The sequence below is a fragment of the Bos indicus x Bos taurus genome, chromosome 18 (genome assembly GCF_003369695.1).
Source record: "Bos indicus x Bos taurus breed Angus x Brahman F1 hybrid chromosome 18, Bos_hybrid_MaternalHap_v2.0, whole genome shotgun sequence".
NCBI classification, from domain to species: Eukaryota; Metazoa; Chordata; class Mammalia; order Artiodactyla; family Bovidae; genus Bos; species Bos indicus x Bos taurus.
The window spans coordinates 33,067,915-33,095,471 of NC_040093.1; the positions used below are offsets into that span (position 1 = coordinate 33,067,915).

Here is a 27,557-nt window from a genome sequence, read left to right on the forward strand (position 1 = left end):
CTGTCACTCTATCCGTTGGCAACCCTCCCCCACTCAGTGGCAGTTCTTCCCCTTTTATACCCACCACTGCTGTGGCATACTTACACACAGTAAGTGACTTGAGGATCCTGAAGCAGGCGCTGATGGAGTACGTGGGGTGGAGACTCTTTTAATCTAACTCACGTATGCTTTCAGCGCTTACCCTCCCCCCCAGCACTATATGTTGTTGGTGGTGGTGGGGTGCTGTTGACAATGATCCAGGAACACACCTGGCCTGGCTGAGCCCACATTCTAGAAGAAGACCCACACATGGAGAGCTAGGAGCTGGGCATTTGATCTGGAGCAGAAACCTTAAGAGAGGGATGGCAGTTTGACTCAGGAGTCAGAGGGGAGGATGTGGCCCTGTGTGTACCAAGCCTTCCATATGGTCAGAGTGCAGCGAAGGAAATCTGCCTCCACCGCCGAGTTTCCTCCTCGATTTTGATACCCGTGCCAAGTATGTTCTCCATCCCAGTTTACACCCTTGGCTTCATGGATTTCTTTTTCCTGTTTCTCAATCTCTCTGAACTAGTAGATGGTGTGGAGAGTCTGATTCTAAGAGGCTCAGTGTGGGTGGCCAAGCACGGCAATGGGAGGGGCTGGTAGAGGGCAGGGCAGTAGGTGAAGAGGGCCCATGATGGTACACAGGACTTGGGGGACCAAAGGACGGTGCCCTGAGAGTAGGTAGGAGTGGGTGCTGCAGCGCCGGGTTGTATTTCCCTGTCACAGAAGGGAATACATGATTCCAGGTCTTGGAGAGTCATGAGATGTGGGGGACAGGCAGGGAAATGAACATTCCAACCCAGAACACCAACAGTGCAAAAAGAGAACGTCTCTAGTACACTGCCCAGCCCTCTAGTACACTGCCCGGCTCTCTAGTACACTGCCCAGCCCTCTCAGACCCAGTCAACTCTTCTTTTCCCCCCATCATCTCTGAAAAAGTACAAAAACAACTTAGATTTTTTTCTGTTTATTTTTTTTCCTCTAAGAAACACAGTGTAATTATATGCAACATTGTCCATAGAACCTAAATCCTCTCTTTCTCAAAAGTTTGCAGTAATCAGAATTCATAGACAACTTACCCATTTATTTTTGCTTTCCTTCCAAAGCTCTTAATGATCAGTGCAGGCTTTGGGTGAGAGGAGTTTTATATGAGATATTTTACAGGGAAGAGCCCCTGGAGAAGGAAATGGCAACCCAATCCAGTATTCTTGCCTGCAGAATCTCATGGACAGAGGAGCCTGGGTGGCTACAGTCCATGCGGTCACAAAGAGTCGGACACGACTGAGCGACTGACACTAACTAGAGAATGCAAGGCAAAGTGGGCGTTCAATTCATTTTTATAGATAACAACTAAAGTTTTGAAAACACACTGGCCACGGATATAGACGTGTCATGAACTGATTGGAGACAGCAGGAGAAAAACACAGGAAACACAGGCTCTGAAGTCAGTGCTGCTGGATTCTGATCCCACTGTGGGTGTTATGGGCTAGATGCCCAGGGCAAAAGTTTGATCTTTTTAGGGGTTGGGGTGAGATGAACCCTGATGGGTTCATGCTACCCAGTGTGGTTATACGCATTTAAAGAGAATATATTGGTAAGGACAGCACCAAATGCCTGTTCCATCCTGTTCATGGTGTTCTATTTATCCATTTCTGGGTAACATACCATCCCCAAATTTAGTGTCTTTTAACAACTGTCTATCCTTACCTCTTACAACTGAGTGAACTCATCTGGGCAGTTGTTGCTTGGGGTCTCATGGTGTAAAGTCAGATGGCTGGAGTCACGTGAAGGTCCAGGTGGGTTTGATGTCTAAGATGGCATCTTCACTCACCACTTGACTCTTCAGCTTAGATGCCCACAGCAGCTGGGGATGGCTGGGCATTTCTCTCGCTATCTGTGCACCTTCTCCACATGGCTAGCTGGAGCTTCCTCTCAGCATGGGGATCTAGAGCATTCAGACTCCAGACATGGCAGCTGACTTCTCTTAGAGCAACCTTTCTAAGAACACAAGACAGGTTACCAGGTTTTTAGAACTCAGCTTCTGAAATCATATATTAATAGTATCTCTTTTGCTATGTTTCATTGGCTCAGTTCAGTTCAGTCATGTCCTACTCTTTGTAACCCCATGGACTGCAGCATGCCAGGCCTCTCTGGCCATCACCAACTCCCAGAGCTTACTCAAACTCGTGTCCATTGAGTTAGTGATGCCATCCAACCATCTCATCCTCTGTCCAACCCCTTCTCCTCCTGCCTTCAATCTTTCCCAGCATCAGGGTCTTTTCAAATGAGTCAGTTCTTCCCATCAGGTGGCCAGAGTATTGGAGTTTCAGCTTCAGCATCATCCCTCCAATGAATATTCAGGACTGACTTCCTTTAGGATGGACTGGTTGGAACTACTTGCTGTCCAAGGGACTCTCAAGAATCTTCTCCAACACCACAGCTCAAAAGCATCAGTTCTTTGGTGCTCAGCTTTCTTTATAGCCCAACTCTCACATCCATACATGACTACTGGAAAAATCATAGCTTTGACTAGATGGACCTTTGTTGGCAAAGTAATGTCTCTGCTTTTTACTATGCTGTCTAGGTTGGTCATAACTTTTCTTCCAGGGAGCAAGTGTCTTTTAATTTCATGGCTGCAGTCACCATCTGCAGTGATTTTGGAGACCAAAAAAATAAAATCTGTCACTGTTTCCCCATCTATTTCCCATGAAGTGATGGGACCAGATGCCGTGATCTTAGTTTTCTGAATGTTGAGTTTTAAGCCAACTTTTTCACTCTCCTCTTTCACTTTCATCAAGAGACTCTTTAGTTCTTCACTTTCTGCCCTAAGTGTGGTGTCATCTGCATATCTGAGGTTATTGATATTTCATTGGTTACCCCAGGGCAATTTGGAGTCACATGGAAGGGGATCACAGAAGGGTATGGTTCTCTGGGCATGTGGTTCATCCAGGGAGGGCTGTTGGAGAGTGGCTGTGACATGGTTGCGAGCTGGGTCCTTCCTCTGGGGTTATGAACAGGTCCTTCCCCTGTGGCTTTTTCTCCATGACTCCAGGTACATCTGGGAATGACCCCAGCCCTGCTCCATTGTTGACATCGTGGAAATAGCACACATGGTAGGAGCCAAAGGAGATACAGGTTCTATCCCTGGGTTGGGAACATGCCCTGGAGGAGGGCATGGCAACCCACTCTAGTATTCTTGCCTGGACAAGCCCTTGAACAGAAGAACCTGGCGGGCTACAGTCCATGGGGTTGCAGAGTCTGATGGACTGAGCACGCATGCACAGGACAGTTCTGCTGTTCTTGCTACAGTCACCAAATTAAGGTGCTGTGAACAGATTTCAGTAGATGTACAGTCCATCCTCAGCCCTGTGCAGATGGGTTTTCCCATGTTGCTGTTGTCCCTGTTGTTTTGGAAAAGGCATTGTATGTGAAGAGTTGATAGGTAGAGCCAAGATGAAACAAGGAAAAGTGGGTCTGGGAGAATGAAGGATAATAGAGTCAAAGTGGGCGTCCCTGGTGGCTCAGATGGTAAAGAAACCACCTGCAATGCAGGAGAGCCTGGATTCGATCCCTGGGTCGGGAAGATACCCCGGAGAAGGGCATGGTAACCTACTCCAGTATTCTTGCCTGGAGAATCCCCATGGGAAGAGGAGCCTGGCGGTCTGCAGTTTATGGGGTTGCAAAAAAGTCAGACACGACACAAAGTCAAAGTAAGAAGCTGTTTAAGCCCTTAGTGCAGCCCGGGTTGATCCTCGAAAGTAGATGTTCTAGAGAGGAAGGACATTCAAGAACTCCTTTCTGCTGTCGTGTTTGGGAAGTTATGCCAGCGGCACCTTCCTTGGTTCAGTGCCTTGGTTTTTTGAAGACGGCAGCTGTTCAGACACTCCATATTCCTCTCTTCATTCATTCAGCAAATATACATTGAACAGCTGCTCTGGGCTAGGAAAAGTGGTAGACACTTCAGGAGATATGAAGATGAATCAGACCAGCATCCAGGCAGAACACAGCCCCCACACACAGAAACTTCAGAATGTGATGTGGAGCAGGAGGGGGAACACAGAGGAATGTAGTCCTGATAAAGAATCGCAGCTCTGTCAGCCCAGTGCTCTGCTCTGCCAGCGTGGGGATGACATCTCCTGTCACGACTGCCACCGCTGTCACTCTTTGCCCTTGAGTCTGTCACTCCACCAGGATTTGACAGCACCAGGATGGTGCTTCTCTCTTTAGAAGGGAGGAAACTAGCTTTGGAGGCCAGTAAAATGTGGATTCTATCAGCCACTGAGTCTACGATTTCCTATCTCCCCCACAGGTTTGTCGTTTGTGCTAGAGCAAATACGTGTGAAGTATGTAGAATAGTTCATGACGTTGGATACATGACTGCTTTTATCTTTGTTATCAAAGAACCGAATGCATAACATTCATCAAACCATCCTGTGGTACCTCATGACAAGTTTTTCCCACTTTGCACAACATTGTGGTCATTTATTTACATCTCTCACTGTATACATGGACCCTTATTGTCAAAGAGAAAAGCGTGTCCTGTGCAACTGTGTACCCCCAGCGTTTAGGAGAGTATCATTCTGTTGATTCATGTCACCTCCAGGTTACTAATGATCCTTTCACTTTTTGCAGAAATCGCTGTGTATTCGGCTCAGAGGTCTCCTGACGATCCTTCCGGTTGCCATTTGTTGAATGACCAATCAGATGGGTGGAGTTTTGTGTTACAGAAACTGGCAGCAAGTATCCAATGGGTGAAGAAGGTAAGATGGACCAGCGTTACTGAGTGTATCATTACTTTATTTGCGGGGACAGAAATGATGGTTTCCAGGACCATCCCGCAAATGTGCCTGCCCTCACAGATCCCAAGTAGAATTTGACAGGGAAGTTATCCTGGGCCTTGAGGAATGTGATTATTCCTGTTATTATTGGGTTATCTTTAGGGGGCACCTATTATGTGCCTGTACGAAGATGATAATAGTTTTTTGTTTTGGGTGTTTTTCTTTTTGGACCATAGAAGGTTGATAGGAGATAGAAGGAACTAAAGGGATTATATAATTCCATAGCAAAAACTTGGCTGGAGAGACTAACACGACTACCATGTTGTTCTTTATCCCCTTTTCTTCTTTTGAAAAGAATTCTTTAAATGTGTACAAGGTGGCTTATATCCCTCAAGGAAAAGAGATTGCTAGGAGGCTGAATCTTTTAGCTCTCAAAAGACAGAGCACTAGATCCTAAGCTGGGAGACTGACTTGAGCTCCAAACCTGGCTCTATCATTCACTGTCTGTGTGCCCCTGGGTTAACAAACTCTTCTCTGGGCCACAAAGGTGGTTGGGTCCAGAGTAACTAATGGTCCATAAGTTTTAGGATTCTATGAATACATTTACCTCCTTTATCGGGTCACTAGGAACTGAAGCTATTTTTATAGGATGTTGAAATATTCCGATGAAACTTTAAGAATTAATTCTAGCAGCATGACTTGCCACACGGTCCCATCGTAGAACTCACCCTTGCGTGTGTCAGTGGCTCATCTCGCTGTGAGTGTCCACCAAGTGACCTAGATGCAGAGGCCAAATGCAAGTCATGACCTCTCCCCCTAAGCCTTTGCCTTGTCCTGTGTGCCACATTTCAGTGCCAGCATCAAAACTCACTGAATCTGAAACATGATGCATCCTATATACCTCCTAGCCTCTTATCTCCAGGAGTAATTGATTCCGATTGGTTTGCTCTCTGATTATCTCTGAAACACTTTATTCTGTCTACCCACATTGCCTCCATCAAATGCAAGCCAGAATCCCTTTCTCCAAGATTTTGCTGCAGTTGCCACCTCACAGATCTTTATGCTTCCAGGGTTACTTTTCGCTCTGTCAACTCCAGCACGATCCATCTTTCATACATATCCTGAACAGTGTCCCTAAATCCAGATAGTATGTTACTTTGCTACTAATCCTTTCCCTTTGAGGCATCTGAATTCCTTTTCAAGCTTTCAGGACCCTCTAGTAATGGGCCCACTGTTGTGCTGTTTAGACCCCCACTCAGCTGTTGTCTCTGCACACCTAGCCTTCACTGTACTCATCCACTCTAGGTCTACTGTAAGGCACAACCTTTATTTCACAGAGCCCAGTGAGCTCCCTTTCCTCACAAGCTAGCTTTTACTCATTTTATAACTTCACTTGGACCTCACTACCTGTAAGGATTTCTTTCTAATTGCTGAAGACTGAGCTATGGGTGTCTCCTGGGCTTTAGTCATCAAGATTATACCATTTACTATGATTCCCACTGTTTAGGTGTCTGTCTTCCTAGCTAGACCTGGAGGTTCTTGAGGATTGGCTTTATTTTGGGACCACCGGGTTCCTGGTTGTAAGCACTATTCTGGCCCCAAGTAGGTTCTCAATAAATATTTACTAAACATATGAATAGAGACTTTAAGATAAGAAAGGGAGCCTGATGTTACCACACAGAGAAAAGTCACAGCACTGGCAGCTAACAGGTATTGAGTGCTTATGCTATGTCAGGAACATAAGGTCTTTAAAGGTATCACTTCCCTTAATCTTTGCAAAAACCTACTGTGATAGGCACTATTAATATCCAAAGATTCTATAAATGAGAAAACTGAATTTTAGAAAAGATAAGTTGCCTGTAGCCATATTGCCGTACTTTTTTTATCTTTGGAAGTTTGACTTTAGCCAGAGCTTTTATCTTTGAGCACTCCTCTCTTTTGTTTTCCCCGTGAGTGAATCTGGTCCATTATGGACAAAAGACATGTCCTTTATGGCAGGCTGAAGACTTTTTCGGCAGTCCACACCAACTATTTTTACTTAGATGGTCAGCCCCTGTGACTGGGACATGTAAATATTTGGTGATTTTCCAGATGTTTTTCACTCATGTTTTAATGTGGGTTTGTTTGGGGACAAAATTTCAATTTGGAGAGCCCTACCCCATCTCCTTCTCTCATGTTCTGGTCGACATTTGTCATGGGAATAAACCACTAAATGAAAACACTCGTAGTGGAAGCAGGGCCATACTTCCCTGCAAATGTATCAATATGATTTGGAAATTATATAGTTGGCTCCTCTCACATTAGCATATTGTGCTCTGAAGCCTGGCTCAGCAGAGGAAACGCATCCCTCCTGTGGAAAATGCCTGTGAATGACGATCATCTCATTTCTGTGAAGCCAAATAGGTGTCTTCATTTCAGCAGCCCTTCGAATTTTTCAATAGGACATGCGACTGACATTTTCTATTTTTCTCAATAATATTGACAATTAGAATGAGGTAACAGTGAAACAGAGTCAGAAGTTAAATAGAAAGTACTTCAATTTAATTTCTCGTCTAGGAAATTATTTAGGTTTTTTTCTTCCACTTTGAAATTAAGAACAGCCTGTTTCGAAGAGTTCTGCATCGCTTTTATTCCAAGGACAGGAAGGTAAACTATTCTGATGTTTGCAGCACCCTTAAAAAAACACAGCATAGTACAGATGGAACAGTCCTTAACAGTCCTTTGATCTTTCAGAACAATCTTCTTGTTTTAGACAGAGGATTTTTTTTTTTTTTTGCCTAGAGAGAGGAAAGGGTTTATTCATGATCACACTATAAGGTTTTGGAAGAACAAAATGAAACTAACCTACAACTTTGGCTTAAGACCCAGATTCTTGATCCTCAATCCATTCATGATGCCAGCATTTCTTAAACAGGTGCTTATGATGTACTGGGACACAGGCAGGGATAAAGTAGCTTTCACTTTCTTCAAGGAGCTTACAGTCAAGGAGCTCCGTATAAAGTACCCAGAATCCTGATAGGAAGAGAAAAAAGGGATATGGGGGTTGTGTAGAGAGAGAGAGAAACACGTTTCACAAATGGTGGTGAAGTGGTTTGGACTTACAGGAGCAGCTCTCCAGCTGACTTCTAGGGAAGTCCACTTGAACTTCTGTTCTTGGGACATCTGACTGACTCAGGCATCTTCCCGGAGCAGGGGAGGGGTGACCTAAGCCGCTACAGGACAGAGCTTCCCGGCCGCGCTACCTCACTGAGCTTTTAGTAGGGCAGTGGGGCACAGATCGAAAGTCTTAAAGTGAAAAATATTTGCTCTTAGACTCATGAAAAGTGTACACACACTGAGACCCTCCCGACTGATTACTCAGCAGGGGCTGCTCCTCACAGGTCACTGATTCTCTTTCATTCGCATAAAAATCAATCCTGAAAAGCTTCCTGGGGCCTGGGCAACTCACCTGTGCTGGAGCATCCTCCAGGCTCTGCCCTGTCCCTGACAGTTTGAAATGTTGGCAGCCTGCCTCCTAACCCCCTCTGCCTGCTGGGTCTGTCTGTGAAGGCATTTCCTATTTTGGGATGTAGGCCACTGTGGAGAAAGAGGCCAAGTTTCTGTCTGTAGCCGGTGCCATGAGAATCATAAACAGACAGTCAGTTCACTTGCTGACTCCTTTGCAGATCTTCAGTGTGTACCGTGTGACTGTCACTAATGTGATCGACCAAGAGCTAGGAAGCTCCCGTGTGCCAGGCAGTGGAAATGTCCTACCTTTGCCAGAATCAGTACTGAAAGGACAAACTTCAACCGAAGTTGTGGTTCTCTGATCTTGCTTTATTTTAGGACGGATGAACACAATGCAGAGACCCTCCTGATTTAATGAGATGCCCGTATGCAAACACTGGGCTACATGATTTACGTTCATTGTCTTGTGTGACATCACCAGTGCTTTGGTATGTGCCGTCATCCTGCTTCTTTTATGATGAGGATGCTGAGGTTTGGAGAGGTTAATGAGCTTGTCGAGGGCCATACAGTGAACTCTGTAGAGTCGGGGCCTCCACGCCGTAGTGCCCCCAGTGTGTCTCTTCTGATTCTTTGGTATCATGCTTTCTGATCTTAACCAAGTTGGAGGGTGGGGTTATATTACAGTTCTTTTGGTGGTCATGTCCTAAATCTCCATGTGGGCCAAGTGCTTCTGGCTAATACAGCAGTGTGCTGCTGAATGTGTGTACTGCGTGAGAGATAACCCATGGGGAGAGGAAAAAAGAATCCCAAGTGTGTTCATTCATAAATCATCTCTTGGAAAGCATTCCTGTTTTAGGCCGTGGACTAAATGCAGCCACAACAAATGAACCCGATGCACATGTATCTACACAACAGTTGTATCAAAGCCATGTCTTTAAAGAGCACCCCTTCTTCTGATGGAGACAGGCCAGCAGACAATAACCATGGTGTAGAGTTTTTTGGAGGTAGCTCCATGGGTTTGTAGGAGCACAGAGGGATGGAATCTGATAGAGGAAATCAGCAAAGGCTTCAGGGAAGAGGTGACTTGTGGGTTGAGATATGAAGCATAAGTCAGAATTTACCAGGAGACAATCATGAAGGATTTTTTAAACAAAGAGAACAGCGCAGAGGTTCTTGAGCCAAAATTTTCCTGACTAGGTAGTTTGTTTATATATAGCGAAAGTGGAAGTCGCTCAGTCGTGTCCAACTCTTTGCAACCCCATGAGCTATACAGTCCATGGAATTCCAGGCCAAAATACTGGAGTGGGTAGCTTATCCCTTCTCCAGCAGGTGTCCTGACCCAGGAATCAAACCCAGGGGTTTCCTGCATTGCAGGTGGACTCTTTACCAACTGAGCAACTGAGCTACCAGGGAAGCCCAACTATATATATATATATACATATATATATATATATATATATATATATATATACATGCCAATATATATACACTCAAAGATACATATAAAGATATATATATATATATATAATTATAAATATAAATAGACAAGACAGTTACAAAGTCTACAGAAAATTAAGTATCCTTCAATCCTATTTCTAGTCCCTCCCTCCTTTTGTGGAGGCAACTTCTAGGTTCAGTTTTCTAATGTGACCATTCAGAGTTTCCAAGCAGTCATGAAGCTACAGCCACACACACCCATGTACTTGTTTCCTGCGCATTTGGATACACTGGCGGCATCCAGCTGTAAGCACTAGAATGTACACTGTTCCGCACTTTATATTTTAATAAAAAAGAGAACTTTAAATAGTCCCCCTTGTTTTTGTTGCTTGTTCTCTGATTTTAAACTTTCTTGAAGTTTTAAAACATTTCAAACCTACAGAAAAGCTGCAAAAATATTGATAGTACAATTAATTCCTATAAACCTTTCATCTAGAGTCATTGATTTTTTAAAGAAATCATATTACTCACGTTCCACGCAACAACTGTATGAATTTAATGCCTGACCGAGATACAGCTTGACATCAGTTACCCAGATACTTTGGTGAGCTTCCTATTTCCCCCCAGCACTTATTTAGTAAGATGACCAAGATGTACTTGAAACCAAGAACACATTCCTGTCTGTGTCATTTTCCCTGATATTCCAGAAACAGCAAATGCACCCTCAGGATGGAGACAGCAGGAAGGGCCCTTCTTTCGGCCATGGACTGCCCCTCTGATGCTCATCTTTGGGAAAGGATCAGTTCCCATCTCACTGAGCACTGGAGTCTCGGCCAGGTGATTGCACTCTCTGCACACTTGCCTTCAGGACCCAGGGGTCCAGGGTGGGAGCAGACAGTCCTGTTGAAATCTAATCACTTCATTTCCGACAACCACTCATTTAGATAGTGTGCCTTTTCTTTTTTGCTTGTTGGAGTCAACACGGCATCTCAAAGGCTGGTGTAGGATTCCCTCCTTTTAAAGATCAAAGTGCTTGAGCTGCTCAGGTTTATCTGTGCATTTCCTCTGTGCATTTCATGGCAAGAAATAGTTTGTACTCCATGTGAGAGGGACTTTGAATACTGTGACAGACGGTAAGTAATCCAAGAAGACGGAATAATATATGGTTTTGCAGTCAAGTGCTCTGGGCCCAGGGGGATTGTTTTCAGGGGTTCATTCATTCACTCGTCAAATAGTTCTTGAAAGACACCGTGACATTCTTTCATGCTTTGTGCCAAGACCTAGGCATGCTCTGTGCAGGCTGGATGCTCATTGTCTATAGGGTGATAGATGAATGTGGCCTGAAGAAAACAGGTGGACCTGAGAGGGGTGGGGTGAAATCTCCAGGGAATGACTTCCTGGCCATTCAGTAACTGATTCATTCATACATCAGATGCATTTACTGACTGCTTGTTGTCGCTCAGTTGCTCAGTCATATCCGACTCTTTTGTGACCCCATGGACTATAGCCCGCCAGGCTCCTCTGTCCATGGGATTTTCCAGGCAAGAATACTGGAGTGGGTAGCCATTTCCTCCTTCAGGAGATCTTCCTGACCCAGGGATTGAACCTGCGTCTCCTGCATTGGCGGGTGGATTCTTTACCACTGAGCCATCTGGGAAGCCCTGTGCTAAATCCATATGTGCATCTGTGACTCACTGCACTTCCTGTTCTCATGGAATCATGTGCCAGTGATGGGGCTCCCCGACCCTCTTCTAAGTCTACCTGTTTCCTTCAGTTGGGTCCATTAGGAAGGTTCAGCTGCTCCCAGAATGTTTCAGGACAAAAATCAGGCCACTGCCTGACAGCCCTCCCAGCTCCACATGCTTTCTAAGCCAGAGACTCATCGTTTCCTCTGGAGGCTACTAACCCAAATTACCCTGCGCCCTGTGGGGGGACTCAGAGCTCAAGGCAGTTTGAGAGAGCGGAGAAGGAAGGGTAACAGGACAAAATCTGCCACCAACTAATTGTGTCTGCTGAGGATCTAGAAGGCTGCAGCTGGACACCTGGCAGGCACCTCTGTGTGCAAGCTTCAGAAAAACCGTGGAGGGGCCAGTGAGTTCATCTTCTCAGGAGGCTCTGAATTTTAGTCTCTAAACACCACTGGAAATGATGTTAGGTTGTCATAGCAACCATTTTTGTTGAAAGAAAACGGATGTTTAAAAGTTTGGCCACACACTTGCAAGGACTGGTGAGAAGGAACCTCTCTAAAGGAATGTCTAGCAAGTTTCCTTACGGATCACATTTCTGTCCATAACTGATGCTATTTTGGACCTCTCGACACTCCCAATCTCTCTTCAGAATTTCCGCTTGAGAAATGGACTCAGGAGAATTGTTATTCATTGCCCCTAAACCATTTACATCATGCTTTGGGCAAAGAAAAGGCCTTGGATGCTTGCATGGCCACACTCCTGTCCAGGGCTTGTGCTGGGCCCCACAGTGGCAGGGAGCAGCCTGTGCTCACATGGGAAGGGCCAGGGTAACTGTGACTGGGTTCATGGGAGCACATCCGGCTCCCTGATCTCTTCCCCAGTCCTTTTCTGCCGAGCTTCAGAAGGATGGGTTTTTCTAAAGCCTAAATTGTATTGAGTTCCTTTCAGTGAAAAGCCCCAAGCTTCAGAAGTTTGTGGCCCTTAGCAGGATAAACTGCAGGGTCCTCTGCCTGGCTCCTAAGGCAGGATCCAGCCCCCACCCCCTCCCATCTCCTGAAACCTCATTCCCTCCTCCCAGTTAACTCTCCATCCGTACCATGTTACTGTGAGTCCCGCATATCATGATGCTTGACCCTCCATGCTCTTGGGCTGGTTCTCCTTCTCAGGCTCCATTTGTCTGAAGAGGTTGAGAAGGACCCTATCTTCCAGCTGGGGTTCTGGACTGGAGTCCTTGGTTCCTTAGGGATCTTGATATGTCTTCATGGGCCTGGGGCATCTTTGCCTTTATGAACTCTTTTTTTTCTATTAAAAGAAAAAATTAAATACTGTATTTATGACTGCTTCGGTATGAAGATGAATATAATCTTCACCCTCAAAGATCAGTTTTTCTTCCGACTTGAAAAGAAACTGAAACGTTCCTTGAGCCCCTAGAAATATTGTGGACTCCAGGCACTCTGTCTAATGGAGGAGCCTTGGGGCCTTGGCCCTTTCTCTTCCCTCAGTCTCAGTCTCTTCATACCCCTGATTCTTCATTGTTTAGGGTCTTTCCTGACATCACCACCTGTAAAGCCATACCCACTGCTTTGTTATTCGTTACTTCATCCTGCTGTCTTATCCCTCACAGGAGTCATCATAATGTGTGAATATCATGTCTAGTTCCCTTCATGGTTTACTTGTTTATTTTCTGTGTTCCCCCGTGAGAGTCTAAGCCCCCTGAGGTTCAGAGATGTGGCCTGCCTTGCCCACCCCTATATCCTCAACATCAGGAGCAGTGTGGTCCAGGCTAATTGTAGCTCAGTAAATAGTCCCTGACTGAATGACTTCAGCCGATACCTAATTCTTGAACGTCTCTTTTATGGGTCGGCAGGAAGATGATGGTGGGTTGCCGGCCTTAGAAAATCGCGTGGGGCCGAGGGCTGGAGTGTGGGCCTCTCCATATCGCTGGCTTGTTCAGAATCTTCAAGCCTCTCTCCTCTATTCCTCATATTCTCTCTCTCCCCCTCTGGGCTCCTCCTGGGCCATCATTCAGATTTGAGTGACACCGGTTCCCAGAGCACTCCACTCTGAGGATGCCAACAGCTGCATAATGGCTTTCCCGCATGTGCATCTGTGCATTAACACAGGCCTTTCGGGCCTGCGCTGGCTTGCCTGACCCTTCTCCCGCCAGGAAAGAATGTGCATCTGTAATACTCTGGAAAATTGGGGCTGACATGTAGCTTGGTACCCAAAGTGGTTTCACTCAAGCAAACATAGAATAATAGCCAAGCACTTAAATGCTTGAGCGGATATCAATTGGAAGAATGTTCCAATAATCCGTGTTTATGAAGCCTGTAGTATGAATTTTTGAAATAGCACTTAAACCCCACTTTATTCTTGACAAATGATGTTTGTAGCTGTTGAGATATTTTTATTTCAATTATGTGCCGGTGTTGTGGGGAGAAGGTTTCTGACAATAGCAAAATAAGCCATTTTTATTGTGCCTCTATCACTATTCCCATTGCTAAACTCGACTGGACAGTTCATTAAGATGAAAAATTAACAGCACATGCTTTGGGGAGAATAATCATGGAACATGACAGCTTGTGGAGGCATTGGCGTTCAGAGAGGCAGACAGATGACAAACGTGCTGGTCTTCTGAAGAAGCGGCGACTGGTCAGTCGGTCGGGAGCCAGGCATTTACCGAGCGCCTACATGTGTGTTCATCCCTGAGCGGAGCTGCTGGGGGAAAGAGAGTGCAGGCAACACGGCCTTTGCACTCCAAGAACATACCATCAATTTGGGCAGGCTGGGCAGATTTCCGCTGTCAACCTGGAAGCGCCAGAGGGGTGTACATCAAATGCCTAACGCTTTGGTGCTGACTGTAAGTTGAGGAGTAATTCATTGTGGACGTTGGTGAAGAGTTTTTACACCTTGAGGAAGAACAGGATGTTAAATAGGAAACTTTATTCTAAATATAATAGCTGCTAGTGGCTATAATTTTGTTTTTGGGAATTGATGAAATGTTCTAGAAATAGATATATGTGGATTGATGTACAACTTGGAAGATTTACTAAAAACACTGAACTATATATTCTTTACAAGGGTATACTTTATGTGAATTATATCTCAGGAAATCTCTTATTTTTTAAGTGTTAAATTTCAGTAAATCTTGTATACGTTCAGAGAGAGTTGGGCATAGTTCCGAAAGAAAGAAGGGGTGAGACAGACTAGCTTGGATAGGAAGGAAGCACATACCCATTTTTCAGATGAGCAAATGAAGAGTCAGATCAGTTTGTCCTTTGCCCATGAAGCCACAGTAAATATTCAGGCCACGACTTCACTTCTAGCCCTTCTTGGCTCCAGTGTTTAGATGCTTTCCCTACCACACTGCCGGTGCCCAGAAAAAAACCAGCCCCTGGAATGTAACAATAACACAAATGACAAATAACACAAATAACACGGTAACAGTGACTTCCCTCTGCAGAGCACCCTCGCCTCTCTTTTCTCTCGTCTGTTCTTACGGCATCCCTATGAGAGTGATGGGTACAGGTGTGCCTGCATCTGTGGAGGTGGGGTGTGTCTAAGAAGAAGGAGATCACATCTGCTTTCCAGTCCGCATAAAGAACACTGGCTTCTCTTCTCTAGGCATTCAGGGTGCTTCCACCTCCACTTAGGGCTCTGTCTCTCCCTGGACCTGGATATGCATCCTGTTTCTCCAGTGCAAGCAGAGTTTCTAAGTGAAACCATAGAGATGTGGGATCCACAGATATTTAGAAACAAGGCCTGGAATTGGGTGTCGTGTGAGTGTAACGTAGAAGTCAGTGCTGTTCTTTGGAAAGAGCAGATACACATTTCCATTGTAAAGCACATGTCTAGATTAAAGTCACTTACATCATTATCTCCCCTGCAGTTCATAAGAGAGCTTTTGATGTCATTCTCAGCTTACTAGTGTAAATAATGGCTCTCATTCTCATCCTGTTGGACAGGATGGAAACCTGACTTGGGATTTGTAAATACTGCTGCACTGCATTTACTTTCACGGGGATATTTTCTCCCCCAGCAGACACTGGAATAAACAGCATCCTGGGAAACAGCTGGTGGGGGAATCACGAGGCATTAACCTAAGGAGTGAGATCAAAACAAAAGCTCTGTTTGCGATCTCCCGCCAGAGCTCACATCCCGGCAGTCCCCACTGTTCAGCTGCGTTCAGGATGCGTAAATAAAATAAGATCTTTGCAGAGTAAAAAGGAGCTGAGCTTTAGGAAATGAGTGCCTTTGTCAAGCAGAAGAATCCTCTTTCCCAATTTCATTACAGTTTTCTTAGCTTTTAAAGAAGTTAAAAGAATTTTTTAAAAATAAAAGATTAGTACTTCCTGAAATATACCCCTGTCTGTTTCAGAGGGTTTGCTTTTTTCCTCTCATCGAAGGGTCTGGACTGGTGGCCTGACTCAGGGCTGGGAATGCTCGGGTTCTAATCTTGTTTCGTGCTGGAAAGTGACTGCTCTGGGTGCCTCTTTACTAATTTGTCAAATGTGGTCAACAGTGGGGTGATTATTGTAATCGCCCGATGATCAGCATCTACTCTGTAGGGATTTTGTGACAGTGGATGGAGGTATTACCTCTAAAGCACTTAGAACAATGCCTGTCACGTGAAGAGGGCTTCCTCAACAGGACTCAGGGTGGAGGTGATGGTAGTGTCGAGTCTATACAGTTCCAAATATCCAGGTATTTCCAGATTCAGGTCCATGTAGACAGAAATCTGCAGTGGTTGATGGAATCCAGATCATAGTCAGGTTTGTATAGCACGTGCACGCAGGCTTACCCTGGAGGGCTGGCGCGCTCTTGAACTGGCCTGAGTGTTAGCCTGTGAAGGTAGCAAAATTAGTTCCCATGGATGGGGTGCTCCTCTTTGCAGAAGGGTAGTGCCAATTAAAGTGTCCCAGAAGATACAGGACAGCAGTGCCTGGGTCAGGGGCGGGGTGGGGGGTGGGAGTGGGAGTGGTGTCACTAAAGGGACCTGGGTTGGAATTTCGCGTATTCCTCTAACTGTGACTTTGAACAGATCAGTGACTCTCTCCTGTGCTCATGATTCTTTGTTTCTGTTTTTAATGGAAACAAAACAGACTGTCTTCCAGGGTTGAAGAAGGACTTGCATGATTAAATTGTGAGACTGTGCATTCTTCCTCCTTCCCCAGCAAGATGCAGCTCAGTAAGAGGAGCAGGAGTGATGGCCTCCCCCTTCCCCCCAGCCACACATCATCTCAGTTCCCTTGTGAACTGACAACTGCGACTTCTGCCAAGAGCTTTAACTCCACAAAGCACCCACTTTCTCATCTGTTAAAAGGGTGTATAGATTCCTGTTGCTGCTGTAACAAACTGCCACAAACCTAGTGGCTTAAAACAACCCAACTTTATTGTCTTACAATTTTAGAGATCAGCAGCCCAGCATGGGTCCTGAGGGCTAGAATCGAAATGTTGATAGGACTGCGTTCCTTCTGGAGATCCGAGGGGAGAATCTCGTTTCTTGTCTTTATCGGATCGGGGGAGGCCTCTTGCATACTTCGGCTCGTGGGCTCTTCCTCTGTCTTCAGAGTTCATCACCTCATCCTCTGCTCCTCTAACCCATTCTCTTTCTGTCTCTGTCCTTCCTGCCTCTCTTTTATAAGGACTCTTTTGATTACATTGAGTCCACGTGAATAATCCAGGATGCTATGCCCATCTCAAGACCTTTACTTTAACCACTTCTGCAGAGTCCTCTTTTCTATACAACTCAATGCATTCCTAGGTTCTGAGAATTAGCACGTGGACATTTTTGTGAAACCGGAGCATTGTTTGTACTCAGAGGGCAAGTGCAAGGATCGAATGAGATAATGCGTGTAAAACACTGAGCACGATTCCCAGCTCATAGGAGTGACTCACTAAGTGTGTCTTCTCCTGCTCAGAATCACTGATAATGACATTTGCTTGCATACCTCCCAGAGACAGCTAGGGACGGCCACAGTTGTAACTGCCCTGCTCTGCATGCTGGCAGGGACAGTGGCCTTGTTTGGCAGTGACTGGAGGCTTCCACTCATCTCAGCCCTGGAAGGAAGCCAGTCTGCAGAGACAGTTCTGTCTGAACAATGCTCCCTCCAACTGTGTTAGCCTGGCCAAATTTCACCTCTTTCTAAGTGTCCCCTTTCTTATTTGCACACTGAGGTTAGGAGGAGGGGCTTGGCTCAGGAGCTCTGGGGTTCAGCAGCTCTTCTGCTGAAAATCTATAGACTATAAGAAATGGTCACACGTGAACCCGCAAAGGTGCAGGTTGATGTTAAGGGATGTTCCCTGGCTTCTCAGAGAAAACGGCACATTGCAAAACAACAGCAATAAAAACAGCTCTCGTCTTCTCCTGCCTTTCATGAGCCTTCAGGAGGGTTGCTGACTGGGTGCTCCTGGCTCAGGTTGGGCCACATGATGGGGTAGACAGGAGCCTGGCACTGGGCGCTTTCTGTAATGACTGGATCCCAGACAAGTGAGGATCTGAGCTCAGGCTTCCACGCCTAAGGTGAGGGTGGTGGTGGTGAATTCTTCTATTTAGAAGATACATCAGTCATGGATACAGTGTTGAGGAGGAAGAAAGCAGAAAGAGGAGGATGCCTAGTAGGTGTCAGACATGTAAGGGTGCTCTCTTTATATCACTGAATGCCCATCACTTGGCCCGGGTAGGGGGAGCGTTTTATCTTCCTTTTTCAAATGAGAAAACAGAGCCTTAGAAAGACTGACTAATTTGCCTGAGGCCTCACAGCTGGCAAGTGACTGGAGAAGAAGGAAACTGAATGAATACTTCAAATTCCAGAAACGGGGCTTCTTAGCTGTAGCAGGGAGCCTGCTTCAGCCCGGGTGGTCCACTTTCCCGGATGCGCATCGCACTCTGTGAGGCGACTCGGTCAGCCCCGGTGGTCTCCACTCTCCCTCCCTAATGGTCAGAAAGCCAAGGCCGCGGTATATTTCACTCCATCATTTCCTTTTACCCAAACTCCCTGAGAAAAACATCTCCATCGGCCCTGTTGTCTCCTTTTCAGCCTTCTGTCTTCCTACCTCAGATCCCTTTTTTCCGAGTTATTTTAGGTGAAGTTGAGTGATGGGAGTTTGCAAACAAGTTGAGACCCCACATCTGAGGGACCCACGTAGCCTTCAGAGCTCACTTCCCCGCACACATTGGAAGCTGTCTTGGGAGAGTACTGGAAGTTTGTCAGAGTCATCCAGAGATAAGAGGGGTGCAGGCAGTGAGGAGGTCCTGCCACTTAGTGGGGATTGTGGTGAGCTGTGACTTGTGCCTTTGATGAGGTGGGTCTGTGTGTCTTCTGTGACTCAGAAGCTGTCTCCATAAGGACATTTGGATGCATGCATTCAGGTGTTGGGCTTCCCTGATAGCACAGTTGGTAAAGAATCTGCCAGCAATGCAGGAGACCCCAGTTTGATTCCTGGGTCAGAAAGATCCCCTGGAGGAAGAAAAGGCTACCCATTACAGTATTCTTGGGCTTCCCTTGTGGCTCAGCTGGTAAAGAATCCACCTGCAGTGCGGAAGACCTGGGTTTGATCCCTGGGTTGGGAAGATCCCCTAGAGACGGGAAAGGTTACCCACTCCAGTATTCTGGCCTGGAGAATTACATGGACTATATAGTCCATGGGGTCACACAGAGTTGGACATGACTGAGTGACTTCCACTTTTATTCAGGTGTTTACACAGAATTAAACTCCTTAGTTGAAAACCACAGTCTGTACAGAGGAGGAACACAGCAGGCACCTTCCAAGTGGGTGAAGTATCAGACCCAGTGCCTGTAAGAGTCCTGAGCAGAATGAAGCCAACACTTGAATCAAACACAGATCTAGCCTTGAATCCGACCTGGTGCAAAGTGCAGTGAAAGTCAGAAGGCTCTGGGGGTGGGAAAAAAGAAAACAGATCCTATGTTTTGTTATTTTTTCTCTTTACAAGAAAGGCTATACTAATTGAGCAATCCTTAAAGTTGAATTGTTAAAAGCCAGGCCTCTAAGGTCAGATGGTCAGGGTGGTATTAGTTATGTGACCTTCGGTGAGTCATTTTACCTTTCAGAGTTTCCATGTTTTCACCTATAAAATGGGGTTGTTTTGCTAACTTGTGTCTGACTCTTTGTGATCCCATGGACTGCAGCATGCCAGGCTTCCCTGTCCTTCATTAGCTCTCAAAGTTTGCTCAAACTCCTGTCCATTGAGTCAGTGATGCCATCCAACAATCTCATCCTCTGCCGCCCCCTTCTCCTCCTGTCCTCCATCTTTCCCAGCATCAGAGTCTTTTCCAATGAATTGGCTCTTCACATCAGGTAGGCAAAGTATTGGAGCTTCAGCATCAGTCTTTCCAATGAATATTCAGGGTTGATTTCCTTTAGGATTGACTGATTTGATCTTCTGGGAGTCCAAGGACTCTCAAGGGTCTTCTCCAGGTTCCTCTGTCCATGGAATACTCCAGGCAAGAATACTGGAATGTGTAGCCATTCCCTTCCCCAAGGGGTATTCCCAACCCAGGGATCAAACCCGGGTCTACTGCATTGCAGGCAGATTCTTTACCGTCTGAGCCCCCAGGGAAGCCCTATAAAATGGGGAGAACAGTAGTATAAACCCTCAGAGTTGTGTGCAGATTATCAAAATGAAGCATGCATGCAGAGTGCAGGGCTCGATATTCAGCATGGAGTAAGCACCCTGGGATTGTGAGCCCCCTTATCACCGGCTGCTGTTAATCAGCTCTGTCTTGGATGAGAAGAAGGCCAATTGGGAGCTGATTTTGAAAACTCTGTTCGCCCTCAGGGAAATTCTTTCGTTTCTTGGAGCAGGATTTTCAGCCTAAGCCCTACTCGCAGATAGCAGCCTTCACCTTCACTGGTGTCTGTGCACATTAAAGAGTCTGACTTATCCTTTCACTCTCCATCAATTAAACGAGGGTGATAATAATAACCCTTACTTTTGTTGGATGATGAGTAACACGAGCTAATGTGTGTGAAAGCCCTTTGTAAGTTACAAAGTGCTCTAAATATGAATTATTATTGTGATTGCTCTACTCCAGGCATCTTATAAACAATGCAGAAAATTAAGGAGGAGAACCAGTGCTATTCAGAAAGCATTTATGCCTCTTTAAGTGTGTGGCTATAAACTATGAGCAGATGGATTTGACACTGCAGTCTTCAGTACCGCTGAACTGTCAGTAACTGCTCAGTGCCAGCAGCATTCTAGCAGGGGCAACACTTCAGATGCCAGCAAGCAGTGGAGCACGATGGTCAGCGGGGGCAGCTCTGGGATTCCACTGGGTTTGAACACCAGCCACTGCTGTGCTTTGTGACTTTGCCCAGAATCACCAAAGGACTCCTGAACCTCACTTTCCTCATTTGTAAATTATGGATAGTATTCTTACCTCATGAGTGGCTGTGAAGAGTAAATAAGATAATGATCTGAAAGCTCTGGACATTACCTAGTGCGGTAATGTGGAGGACTTAGACAGTCCCTCAGGACTTCCCTGGTAGCTTAGCAGCTTGTAGCACAAGCTGGGTGGCTTAAACAACAGAAATGTATTGCTTCACAGTTTGGGAGCCCCAAAGTCCAAAATCAATGTGCTGGCAGAGTGTGCTTCTTCTTGAGGCCTGGCAGGGAGACTCTGTGCCCCACTTTCTCCTAGCTTCTGGTGGCCTTGGGCAGTTTTTGGCTTATTGATGGTGTTTCCCAGAATCCTAATGTCCTCTTCTAATAAGGAAGATGATCCTTATGAGAGACTATCCTGATGACTTTATCAACATCTTAACTTGATCATCTGCAAAGACCCTGTTTGCAAATACAATCACCTTTCCTTCACAGTTCCTGGGAGTCAGGAGTCAAGCCTTTGTTAGAGAAACACAGTTTGGGCTATAACACCTCCAAGCTTATTTCTAGGGTTACCACTTAAGACACAAATGTGTCCACTCCGAGTCTTTTTCTCACAAACTCAGTCAACAAGTATTCATTGACTGCTGCCCATGTGCCCAATATCAAGCTACCGACTGGAGATAGGATGATGAACAAAACACATATGACCCCCATTGTCATGGAGCATTGATGATGCACTCTTAGAGAATTTCAGTCCTAGACACTCACAGTCCTACAGCTAAGCCCTTTTATCAGTAATTCCAAATGGCTCATCTTAGCAGATAAGTGAATGTTAGTGGCAAAGAATCTGCCTGCAATGCAGGAGATGCAGGTTCCATCATTGGGTTGGGAAGATCCCCTGGAAAAGGAAATGACAACCCACTCCAGTATTCTTGCCTGGGAAATCCCATGGACAAACGAAACTGGTGGGCTGCAGTCCAGGGGGTCTCAAAGAGTTGGACACGACTTACTAACTAGACAACAAGACACCTCCCTCCCTGCAGCCCCCTTGCCCTGGGGATAAGCTTCATTATTCTGAGAAAATCTAGAGAGAGTAACCAGAGAAAAATACTAATATTTGATTAACTTCATTTGCACATGCACATCTCCAATTCATCCATTGCTTTGCAGCGTGGCATGTGATTTCTTCAAAGTCTCTGTGTGTGTGTTTTCCCCTAGTTTACTGGTGGGGTGTCATCACAGGCCTCCCAGACCAAGCACTGAAAATAGGATGATTTTAGCCATAGCGTACCACTTATTAGATGGAAGAACGATTTGCCTGTGCTCTGTTTAATTAAGCCTCACTTAATGGACAAATGTTTTCTTTAACGGATTTGCTGTCACCTCATCAGTTATTTAAGGCAGTTCATTTCACAGCAGGGGGGAAAAAAAAAAAGAGAGATAGGAAAAAAAATTTCTCATTTGCTCTTAGTCGTTTGGTCTGAGGAAAAGCTTGGCTGTCTAGAAGATGCCTAATTGCCGTTGTGATCGTCTGCTTAGTCTCTATTTAGTCTTAGGCTTCTTATTGAAACGCTAATCAGGGTTAGGTCTCACCTCTTGATGAATGATTTTGTAAAAACTTGATATTCCTCCGCTTAGCTAGGAACGTCTGCGTGCAAGTATAATGCCACTCCGACTGAATGGAAAGATAACTAAGGCCCTTAATTTTGCAAAGAGGGCTCTGATTTGATACATACAGAGCAGATCAGGGAAAATCAGAATGAAATGAATCTCCTTCTTTGCACGGGCACCACCTCTGTTATATCATGAGCCACTTTTCTTTGGCTGATTTTGTTGGGGATTGGTAGAATGCTGAACACATGTATTTGAGCTTATTTCCTGTAGTTGGGGTGAAATGGAAGTTATGCCATTTTATCTGGCGACAGAACTTGGGAAACTGAAGTTCTGTGATTCTTTGTTTCATCTGTCAAGTAGGAATAGTTATCCCTACATCACAAGACTGTAAGGAATTCAAGCATCATTCATGCTTCTAGCTTGACGTCTAATATCTTCGTAGGCAAGGGATACAATATTATGCGCCTTTCCCTTTGTTCTCCTTCCCTTCCCCCACCCACCAATCCTTGAAGGGTGGAGCAGAGTTGGTTGCTTTTTTGGTTTTCTTTTCTCCCCATGGCCATAACACACTCACCTTAAATCTGAGTGTTGGGCACTCTGCTGCTTCTGAGTTCTCAGGTCTTAATGCATCCAGATGGAAAATGAATAATTGAAGCAGACACCCATTTATGTTGACAGAGAAGAACCACAGCGTTGGACATTTGGCTATTTTTGCATAGTCAACTGACTCACTGCTGACTTTCCCTCTTTGCACTGCTGCAGTATAGATATGAAGCCAAGCATCTCCTTCACCTGCACTGGCCAAAGAGTAAATGCTATTAGTATTATAGTAATTAGCGATTATTTTTGCTTGTGGTCTGCCTTGTGCCCACCTCTGCTGCCTCACCCGCTTCCTCCTCTTGAGCAGACCCTGTGCTTTCATTGTTCCTGCTGCTGCTGCTGCTAAGTCACTTCAGTTGTGTCCGACTCTGTGCGACCCCATAGACGGCAGCCCACCAGGCTCCCCTGTCCCTGGGATTCTCCAGGCAAGAACACTGGAGTGGGTTGCCATTTTCTTCTCCTTCGTTGTTCCTACTGTTACCCAAAGACAGCATCTAATTTCATGCCATAGATTTTTATTCCTACTGGTCCAACCCTGAACATCTGATTCATTCATATATTTCAAGACTTAATTCTGCTTTATCAAGTAAGTCTTCTCTGCCCAACCTCATCCTCATGCCCTCATTTACGTGAGTCTCCTATGAACTCTTTCTGCTCTCTCATATCCCCAGCAAAGCTCCTTCCACATCCTATTTCCCAATTTTCTAGGCTGCTGCCCAGTGTGCCACCACCACGAGACACTCGGTGACTGGAGGACCATGACAACATCCTCTTGTTATTCCCTCTGCTTGACTCAACACTGGTTTCCCAGTTCATGCTGAGGGCATTTTTGGCTAATTCATTTTTATTAATGTGTGTGTGTGTGTGTGAAAGAATAGGGATCCATGAATGCTGCCTTCTGAAAATGACCTTGGAAGTTGCCTGCTAATCTGGCATGGTACATGTTCCTACTATAAATGATCTTGACTCTCAGACCTAGGTACTGGGTTGTTTCCTCAGAGCCAGTGTCAAGTCAGAGGATGAAAGAGAACATTATTCCTAATTCCTCAATCAATTAGCGCTATAGATAATCCTTTCATCCTTAGGCTTTCTACATTGTAGGTCACCTGTCAATATCTGATGGCCTATTCTACCTTCTCTGGGGAAATCTAAATTCCTGCTTTGGATTTCTCTGACCTCAGTTACGCTGTTGTTAAAAGTTCCCAAACTGTCAACATTTCCCCAAATGCAATCTTTTCTGCCCAGTCTGTGATGTTGCTTCTGTGGGCAGGAGTGTAATGAGTTCACAGAAAAGGTATTTGAAGATAAGATGATTTGGGGATTTAGGATAAAAATAATTTGAAGCTTGAAGATTGGCTTACCTAGTCTGGTTCTTTATTTATACAAATGTTTCGGCTTTTTTAGACAAAATACTGGGCTTCCAGTTAAACTTGAATTTCAGATAAACAAAGACATGTTTTAGTATAACTATATCCCCCAACATTGTGTAAGACATGCTTGAACTAAAAATAGTTGTTCCTTTGAAACTCAAATTTATTTAGACGTCCTGTATTTTCATTTGCTAAGTCTAGCTCCTCTGTGTGTGTATGTTTTAAGTTGCTTCAGTTGTGTCTGACCCATGGACAGTAGCCCACCAGGCTTTTCTGTCCACAGGATTCTCCAGGCAAGAATACTGGAGAGGGTTGCCTTTCCCTCCTCCAGGGGACCTTTCCGACCCAGGGATCCAACCTGAATCCCTTCTATCTCCTGCATTGGCAAGTGATTTTTTTTTTTTTTTAAACCAGTAGCACCACTTGGGAAGCCCGGAGCTCCTCTACTTTTCATTAAATTTAATCACCTGCCCATTATGATTTGATAGGCCTCACATCAGCATGACAAAGTTGGAAACAGGCAGATTTTCTGAGTCCTAAACCAGTATTCATTCCTAAATCATGTGATTGCAACTGGAAATTTTTCTACTCTGACACACATTGCTTTTTGCAAATTTGTGATGATTATTCCTAGAAATCTGCCCATTTTAGTAAAGAGTTGTTTCAACACACAATCCAACTCAGTAGAAGTGAGCCATATTAAAACAGTTTCCTCGAGGGTAATTGCAACATGGTTTCGTCATTTCAGCCCACAAGCCTGACTGCACATGCCAGGTGTGTGCGCATTGAGGCTAGGTTCTCTCTTTTAAAAAATGCTGTTTTCTGTTATGCGAGATGTTGAGAAAGGAACTGTACTGAGGATAACCAGAGTCATACAATAGCATATTGGCAAACAATTTCCTCTGAAGCCATCCATTTAGCCAGTATACATGATGTCTCGTTGTCTCCAAAATAAACTCCAGTTCTCCATGCTTACTAAGGAACTGATTTAAAATTCTTTAACCAGTCATAAGTGAAATAACTGTCACTCTTCTGCTGTAATCTGAGTTTCTCCTCTTTGTCATGCTTTTTTGTTCCAAGATGACTTCACTGGGAAAAAAAAAAAATCACGTCTTTGTATTAAGGTCTTCCTTACTCTTTGCAGGGGGAAAAATGTATCTGCTCAAAGTGCAAACTCAGCGCCAAGTCTGTGACTTGTACCGATTTGAAGGAGACGGCTTCTTTTAAGTATGTTCAACAAAATGTCTGCCTGCTTTTTCTTATGACCCCGGAAAAATTTTTTTCTGGCTTTTGGTTTAGATATCACTGATATTTCACTGTGGGTTTTCTCATAGTGAAACCTCCATCCCCTCCTCACCCTCAAGAAACCTATACTCCTCTGCTCATTTTATGGTTAAGAGTCACTTTTCAATCTGGAAACAATCTGAAAAGCAGATTCCCTCTTTCTGTGGAAACATAGTTGCCAGGCTGTATCCTGTGTAACACTTAAACTTTTCCTCTTCAGTGGGAAGGTATTACCCAAGCACTGAAGATTGACCATCTGTTGAAGAGGATGTGCAAGCTGGTGAAATCTGACAGAAGACAAAGATTTAAATTTTGTAGCAGCTGAAGGTTCAGTTCACTCCCTGTAGGGTGAAACAGCAGCAAGGTGCAAAAACTCTGTCACCAGGCCTGGTGGGAAGGCCTCAGGCGGCAGGGTGGGGAAGGGTGGGAAGGGGAGACACAGGTGTGTGTGTGTGTGTGTGTGTGTGTGTGTGTGTGTGTGTTTGGTTGGAGCCATTAGCTAGAACAACTTTAATGGAATAGGAAGTAATAAGACCCCAGGACCCCAGAGTCCTTGCCATGGGTTGGTCTAAAGGGTATAAATCCGGGAAAGAAGCATAGTCCTTGGCAGAGATACACAGCAGATACAGGCAGGAGGCAGCATCATTTGTTGTCTCCTCTGCGCAAATAGAAGGGAGACCCCAAGAAGTAAAATGTCAGAGGCAGGGGGCAGACCCCAGAGAGAAAAACCTAGCATCGCCTAGGTAGAACCTCAAAGCTCTAGGCAGTCCAGCTGGGCACATCAGCAGAGCAACAGTCACGGTGAGGACTAGGCAGTGGGTTTCCCATCAGCTCCTGTTGTGGAGAGCATGTCTTTGGAGGAGGAATAAGAAACAGGCTACAGTACCGTCCTTCCATTTTCTGCCTTTCAAAATTCTACCGATTTGTTTCCAGATCTAGGTCCTATCTCCTTTCTTGGTAAAGCGGCTGTGCCATCCTGAGTGTATTTTGACCTCTCTGAATGTTTATCTCTACTGTTCATTTAAATGAGCTGACTTGATCTGGGGTTGTTGGTGTTTTCTGAATAGGTGTATTTGTCAAATCAACTAGCTTTCAAATTCTGAATCTTCATTCCCCACCTTTCCCCCCCACAAACATACACCCAACTTATAAGTTCTGGGTGAGCATTATTAGGTTGCTGGAATTTAGATCTTAAAATATCTATACATAGAAGAGATGGAGGATGGGAACTTAAATGTTGGGGATGCAGAGGGCCCCAGTCTGGGATACCCAATGTCATGGTTGGATTCACATTCATAGGAGCACACTGAATGAGGAGATGAGGCCATGTTTCTATGACCCTCTGGGCAGCCATCCTTGAGAGGCAAGAGTGGGCATCTCTGTTATGGATATTTTTCAGGGAAGGCTTAACTAAGTCCTTGATGGTAAAGTTCATGACTTATACAATAACTGGTTTGTTGTTCTGTCTTCATCTACTCCTTGTGAGATTGGGGCAGCTCTGGTCCAAAGGCACATCCCCTTACTGGGTGACACTGAAGCACCCTTTTTACATTATCAAGGATTGCAAGTTTCCCTTCCAATAACATCTTTTTGGAAAGAGGTACTTGCTTAAAGGATGTAAGACTCTTGAGAGCAAGGGCAGTGCCCGTCCCCTGCTGCACATGCTTCCCCTGGGGAGCTGTCATGCATGTCTGGGGAAATGTCACCATGGTGCTCTATATACTGATGAAAGTTTTTACACTTTTATTTGTTTATGTAATTTTATTTTTTAAAAAACTTATTGTCATCCCCATACCCACCATGTTTCCATTTGCTGTTAAAAACTGAATTGAATCTCCTTTGCGGTGTGGGTACTGTGATGGTCTTCCTGTCTGAGAGGAAGGCATACGTCTGGGTCTCACCTTGAATGTCCTTGGGTGAACCATTGATGTGTGGGACTTGCCTCCATCAAAGCATAATCCCTCCTTCCAAG

The 27,557-nt window shown here is 45.1% G+C and overlaps 1 protein-coding gene across 3 annotated transcripts in view; it reads left to right on the top strand.

Moving 5' to 3' along the window:
• CDH11 (cadherin 11) overlaps positions 1 to 27,557 on the top strand; it is a 154,519-nt gene that overhangs the window by 60,205 nt on the left and 66,757 nt on the right. For 2 of the 3 annotated variants that reach the window (XM_027516388.1, XM_027516389.1), the window contains exon 2: positions 4,654 to 4,781. The gene's annotated coding sequence lies outside the window, so the exon portion shown is untranslated. Of the gene's footprint in view, positions 1 to 4,207; positions 4,331 to 4,653; positions 4,782 to 27,557 lie in introns of those variants that run through there. The other variant, XM_027516390.1, reaches the window with a different exon arrangement.